This window comes from Crocodylus porosus, unplaced genomic scaffold (assembly GCF_001723895.1).
Source record: "Crocodylus porosus isolate Cpor-Errol unplaced genomic scaffold, CroPor_comp1, whole genome shotgun sequence".
NCBI classification, from domain to species: domain Eukaryota; kingdom Metazoa; phylum Chordata; order Crocodylia; family Crocodylidae; genus Crocodylus; species Crocodylus porosus.
The window spans coordinates 126,596,826-126,603,701 of record NW_017728906.1 but is presented as its reverse complement, the minus strand read 5'-3'; the positions used below and the strand labels follow the sequence as shown (position 1 = coordinate 126,603,701).

Below are 6,876 nucleotides of genomic sequence, written 5' to 3'. Positions count from 1 at the left end.
CACAACAGTGATAGTCTACTACAGACCTCCCACCCAAAGTCAAGAGCTTGGCCAGGAGTTTGCCCAGGAACTGGCTGAGGCTGCATGCTCCAGGACCATGGTTGTCATGGGTGACTTCAATTACCCGGACATCTCGTGGAAGGATCACTCAGCAAAATCTGAATGGTTGCAAAGCTGCCTATCATGCGTGGATGACCTCTACGTGACTCAAGAAGTCTATGGGCCAATGAGAGGTAAAGCGCTGCTTGACCTGATACTGGCTACTGGGGATGATCTAATCAGCAACCCAGTGATCGACTGGAAGCTGGGTGACACCTTCACCATCCGCCATAAAGCTGGCAAGTCAGTCAGCAACACGGAAGTCCTTGACTTTAGGAAAGCTAACGTTGACAAGCTCAGGAGGCTGGTCAGTGAGGCCCTATGGGACTCCGAGTCCAGGGGCAGGTGAGTTCAGGAAGAGTGGTTGCTCCTAAAGGGAGCGATCCTCCATGCACAACCAAATATCATTTTATCTCGGAGGAAAGGCAGCAAGAGGGCACAGCAGCCCCCTGGCTCTCCAGGGATCTACCAGACCCCTGAGGCTGAAAAGAAAGGCTTATAAAGGATGGAGGATGGGATTCACCTCCAAGGAGGAATATTCTGCACTGGTGCAGTCCTGCAGGGAGCAAACCAGGAAAGCCAAAGCTGCAACTGAACTCCAACTAGCTTCGAACATCAAGGACAATAAAAAGTCCTTTTTCAGATACGTGGGGAGCCAGGGGAAAAGCAAGGGAAACATTGGACCCCTGCTGAATCAGATGGGACAACTGATGCCCAGGAAAAAGCCAACTTATTAAATGGGTACTTTGCGTCAGTCTTTCATCAGTCCTATGGGATGCCCATGCCCACTATGGGACAGGGAGGTCCGGGTGAGGAAGATCCCCTCCTGTCCATCAATGCTGACCTCGTGAAGGAACACCTTGAGAGGCTGGATACCTTCGAATCAGCCAGCCCTGATGATCTACACCCCAGGGTACTCAAAGAGCTGGCGAGCATCATAGCCCAGCCTCTGGCATGGATCTTGGAAAACTCCTGGCACTCTGGTGTAGTGCCCAAAGACTGGAAGAAGGCCAATGTGATGCCTATCTTCAAGAAAGGGAGGGAAGCAGATTCGGCAAACTACAGGCCCATCAGCCTGACTTCTTTCCTGGGGAAGATCTTAGAAAAGTTTATTAAAGAGGCCATCCTTAATGGACTGGCGGACACCATCATCCTAAGGGATAGCCAGCACGGGTTTGTTGCATGTAGATCTTGCTTCACCAATCTCATTTCCTTCTACGACCAGGTGACCTATCACCTGGACAAGGGAGAAGAGATTGTTATCACATATCTTGACTTCAAAAAAGCCTTCGATCTGGTGTCCCATGATCACCTCTTGGAGAAACTGGCCAATCGTGGCCTTGGGTCCACCATGATCCGCTGGCTGGGAAATTGGCTCTGTGGTCAGACCCAGAGAATAGTAGTTGACGGAAGTCAATTGTCATGGTGCCCTGTGACCAGTGGGGTCCCTCAAGGCTCTGTCCTTGGACCCATATTGTTCAATATCTTCATTAATGATGTGGACACTGGAGTCAGAAGCGGACTGGCCAAGTTCGCTGATGACACCAAACTTCGGGGCAAAGCATCCACACCAGAAGACAGGAGGGTGATCCAGGCTGACCTGGACAGGATCAGGAAATGGGCAGATGAGAACCTGATGGTGTTTAAAAATGCAAGGTTCTCCACCTTCGGAGGAAAAACCTGCAGCATCCTTATAGGCTTAGCAGTGCTACACTGGCTAGCACTACAGAAGAAAGAGACTTGGGGGTCACCATTGACCACAAGATGAACATGAGCCCGCAATGTAACGCTGTGGCTACAAAAGCAACCAAAACGCTGGCTTGCATCCATAGATGCTTCTTAAGCAAATCCCGGGATGTCCTTCTCCCCTTGTACTTGGCTTTGGTGGGGCTGCAGCTGGAGTACTGCATCCAGTTTTGGGCTCCACAATTCGAAAAGGAATTGGAGAAGCTTGAGAGAGTCCAGAGAAGAGCCATGTGCATAATCAGAGGTCAGGAAAACAGACCTTACGATGACAGGCTGAGCCATGGGGCTCTTTAGCCTGAAAAAGCGCAGGCTCAGGGGTGATCTGATGGCCACCTATAAGTTTATCAGGGGTGACCACCAGGATCTGGGGGAGCGTTTGTTCACCATAGCACCCCTAGGGCTGATGAGGTCGAATGGTCATAAACTACTGCAAGACTGTTTCAGGCTGGACATAAGGAAGAATTTTTTTACTGTCCGAGCTCCCAAGGTCTGGAACAGCCTGCCATCAGAGGTGGTTCAAGCACCTACACTGAACACCGTCAAGAGTAAATTGGATGCTTATCTTGCTGGGATCCTATGACCCCAGCTGACTTCCTGCCCTTTGGGCAGGGGGCTGGACTCGATGATCTCCCGAGGTCCCTTCCAGCCCTAATGTCTATGAAATCTTTGAAAATTGAGGAGTCAGTAGGTGAGAGACAGGCTGGGGGAGAAGGGGAAAGAGGGATGAATATAGCTGGCAAATAGTAAAGAGGTACCTGAGGAGTCAGATGTCAGGGAAGTTATGAAGTGGCAATTATGCCTAGTGTATTTGTTGAAGAGACTGGGTTGCTTGGGCCTAGGGTCCACATTAGCAATACCAGGGTTTTAAAGGATTTGGCAGAGAACTAGTGGTGGTGGCCAAAACAGACACCTCTGGTCTTGCACAGATGCTATACAGAGGGTCTTTGTACAACTCTGGATGAACCTACTTCATTTGGATACTGCTACCCAGTAGCCAATACTGTGCTCCCTCAAACCACCATGTCATCTTGTTGCAGCAGCGAAGCAGCAATTAAGACTTCATTAAAAACGCAAACAAACTTGCATGTCATTTACCTTTAGATTAGTGAGATTTAATATATGTACTGGATACTTTGAAAAGGAAGGTGTGATTGACTGAGTATTGTAACGGTCAGGTGTTGGCTTGAAGGAGCTCCATACAACTTTGCAGGTTGGATGGGGAGGAAGCCAGTGGGGGAAATGCACCTCAGTTTGAGATGGGCTAAGTCAAGTATGATAGATGGCCCGTATCTGGGCCATGGTGCCGTATAATCTGGCCCATGTGTCTTTGACTGACTTGGTCTGGTGTGCAATCTGCACCAGGTATTGCAGGTGCTGTTTGTGGCACAGAGGGCTGGTTATGGGGTCACACTGTATGAGGTACCCTGCCAGACCAGCCCTGCATGACTAGCTGACATACACAGATGGGCTAGGGTAGGGGTAAGCAGTGTTTTTTGGCCGGAGTGCTGAAAAAAACACAATGTCTGCCTTGGAAGGTCCTGGAGTGCTGACATGCTGGAGCCCAGAGCAGCTGTTTGCAGCCTCCTGGCTGCAGCCAGCCCATGGAACTCTGTCTGCTTGCAGCAGGTCTTGCAGCCTCCCAGCTGCCTACTGGAGCAGCCTGGGCTCTGTGGCAGCAGCTGCTTAGAGCCTGGACTGGCAGTGGTGTGCCAAGCAAAATGGCCTTGCATGCCATGCTTGGCACACCACTGAGCCATTGTGCAGGGACTAGTCCAGAAGCGTGCTGCATACAGCACAAACCCTGTGCCAGCCCCCTAGGGAGGCCACAGGTGGTATCTGCAACACTGGGTCTAACCTGTGCACTGCCTGCAATGCAAATCTCAGAGCAGGGCTGGCATGCGCTGCCCACAGCACAGGGGTTCAGCATGGCGAGCATGCTGCATGTGGTGCCCCACACCAAACTGGCCCTCTGTGCTGCCTTTGGCATGGCTCAATCCAGTCCAGGGGGCCAGATGAGTTTGATGTTCCTGATTTAGGGGTGAAGCATTCTAAGAGTGCAGAAAAAAGATACCCCCCCAGCAAAAAGTAAAAATATACAAAGAATGAGAAAGGAAGACTCCCAGAAAGCTAGCAAAAATCTAGGGTACAAATAGACAGCAACTAGCAGTTCAAATTTTGAAAATGACTTGGTAAAAAACAGGCACACTAAGAAAACATCTTGGACATTAGAAACTGTTTTCAAGCCATGGACAAAGAGAAAAATCTGAGTTGGATATTATTACTCAAAAGTCTCTGCACTTGTCAATGGGTGTGTAAGTACCTACAGTAGACTATATGTATGAAATAGCACTTGAACAATTAAAAAAGATTTGCTGGAAAAGAATTTACTTTTCATTACCTCTACACACCTTGTGTCTTTTGCATGCTGGTGCTGCTCTCTCAGGGCATTTACACACGTGTTCTAGCAGTGGGGGAGGTGAGGGGAGAGGTGGAGGTGATTTAATTAGAGGAGCTGCTCTAAGTGAAGTGCCCAGAGCATCATTTGTATCAGGATTCCCAAGCTGAAAAATAGTGGTGGGGGCGCTTAAATTAAAGTTTGTGAACAAGCTTCAGTTAAAAGTGCCCCGCCACCATTTTTCAGCTGGACTGCAGTAATTATTATGCTTCAGCAAACTGTGATGCACTGTAATTACAGCACACAGAAGAAGCTTCACTGCACGTGTATAAGTCCCCTCAGGGTCCATATCTATTCCACTAGGCAAATCACTCAAAATCCTAAACTCAAATGCAACACTAGGTTATAAAAACAGATTGGTCCACAGTAATGTTAATTTGGCCAATATGAACACAAGAGGTATTTCTATTTTTCTATATAAATGAATAATTTAAATACATTTTAGCTTGCATTTTATAATCTTAATATTACTTTTGGAACCGTAACACCCCTCCATTTCCTGAACTCCTAAATTTGAACTGGGCAGCTTTACACATTGAAATGTCCTATTTTTTTCCTTTTCAACAGAAAAAAATATTGTCTGTTCTTAAGAATACTAGGTACTAAATAACTGAAATTCTAAGTAGTGTTAAGAATGAAGCACACATTTATCTATTCTATGATAGCTGCTTCTTTGTGGAAGTGATTGGAGGTGGGGAGGGGATGGCACGGCACAGGTAAAAAAAGTTTTCAATTCTCCTGATGCTATAATTGCACAAAGACATAAGAATATCAACCGAACATGCTCAGAAATGACTGGGGAAGCTCACAAGTAGCCTTTTCCAAACCTAGCAAAGGCACAGCCTTTCAGAACTACTCTCATGCACACATCTCAGCTTTGAGCTATGGCTAAAGCAGTAAAATTTAATTTTTTTTAATGGAAAAGGTAATGGTTCTCAATATTTTGCAAAGAAAAGTCTCTGGTTCTGGAATAAAGAATAAACACATTCAGGGAAGTAAAGCAGACAAATGAAATAGGTTTTTTTTAAATGAATCCTTCTTTTTGTTATGTTCAAAAACAAGAGCAGATTAGGGCACAACGACTCTGGGGTCCATGCCTATTTTGCAGGATTTGAGCATTTGTCTTAAAAAATTAAGAGCTCTTATGCTTCTGAAGAAAAAAGTTTCAAAACCTGGAGTCCAGGATAAACAAGATCCCTTAGCCTGAAAGGAGCATCAGTTGAATGCAGTCATGTTTTGGATAGAAGTGGTGATGCAGGGATTACATTATGGAGGCACAGCCAGAGCAGCAGAAAATGAGGTCCCCATAAATAGCATCTCAGAGGTCTCAAATTCTCTTAATACAGGCTTGTCCAACATGCGGCCCACCAAGGCTTTTTTTGAGGCCTGAGATGCTGTGATGGGAAATGAAAGTAAACACTGCTTACTTTTGTTCCCACCCCTTGTCCCTCCCCCAGCCCCTCAACAGCTTCTTAATGGCTGCTGAAGGGCTGGGGAAGGGACAAGGTTCCCACACGTACCACATCAGCTTGACATTGCTGATGCGGTGCATGTGGGAAGAGGAGTAGCCATGTGCCTCTTGGGACAGGATGAGCCCAGCAGGAGCAGCAAGGGCTCAGCTGCACTTTCCGCCTACCTGTGCTGATCAGTCCCGAGCAGCACGTGGCTCCGCCGCCACCTCTGTTGGCTGGTGCTGACCCGGGTGGATCTGTCCCATCCGGAGCAGCAGGCAGCTGAATCTGGTTTCCCACATGCTGCTGGGGATGGGAGGAGGCCGGTCAGGTCAGCACCAGCCAGCAGAAGCGGCGGCAGAGCTTGGGACTGACCGATGCAGGCAGGGGAAAATGCATCCGAGCCCCTACCGCTCAGGCCGGGCTTGTCCCATCCCAAGCGGCACACGGCTCTGTCGTTGCTTCTGCTGTAGATGTGATATCTTTTATTAGACCAACTAAATAGTTGGAAAAATTGTTCTTTGCAAGCTTTCAGGCACAAGTACCCTTCCTCAGGCACAGACAGAGTCTGAAGAAGGCTTTTTGTGCCCGAAACTTAGCAAAGAACAATATTTCCAACTATTTAGTTGATCTAATAAAAAATATCACGTTTACCCAAAAAACCTTGTCTGCCTATGTCCTTAGACCGACACAGTTATAACCAACAACCCTAAAGGAATTGTGTGTCATTTACTAAGACTATTAAAACAATAAAATTTCCAAGATGTGTTAATTCTCATAAGTTTTTTTGCTCCCAGAAAATATTTAGTTTTTAAAAAGTATAATAAAATAGTGGGGTATTTTTAAATCCTTGTACATATATTATTTAGCTGTCAATAAAGCTGACAATTGGAAATAGATTTTGTTGCAAATTCTTTTTCCATATTACCATTACTTATTTAAACATGCTCTTCCATTTGGACTAACTAAAACTGTTCATAGGCCTGTGAAATTGGAGAAGAGAAAAATTTCCAAGGGTAACAGACAAGAAAATCACAGAAGAAAAGATTGCTTGGTGAGTGGAAGGATCAAGACTTCCGAAAATGGAAGAAGGTCATTATTACCTGCAGTGTAAAAAAAACACCC

The 6,876-nt window shown here is 46.6% G+C and overlaps 1 protein-coding gene across 1 annotated transcript in view; it reads right to left on the bottom strand.

Moving 5' to 3' along the window:
• The window catches only part of MYCBP2 (MYC binding protein 2, E3 ubiquitin protein ligase), a gene marked incomplete at its 5' end in the record, with an annotated part of 297,134 nt that overhangs the window by 31,422 nt on the left and 258,836 nt on the right, over positions 1-6,876 (bottom strand). The window lies entirely within an intron of this gene.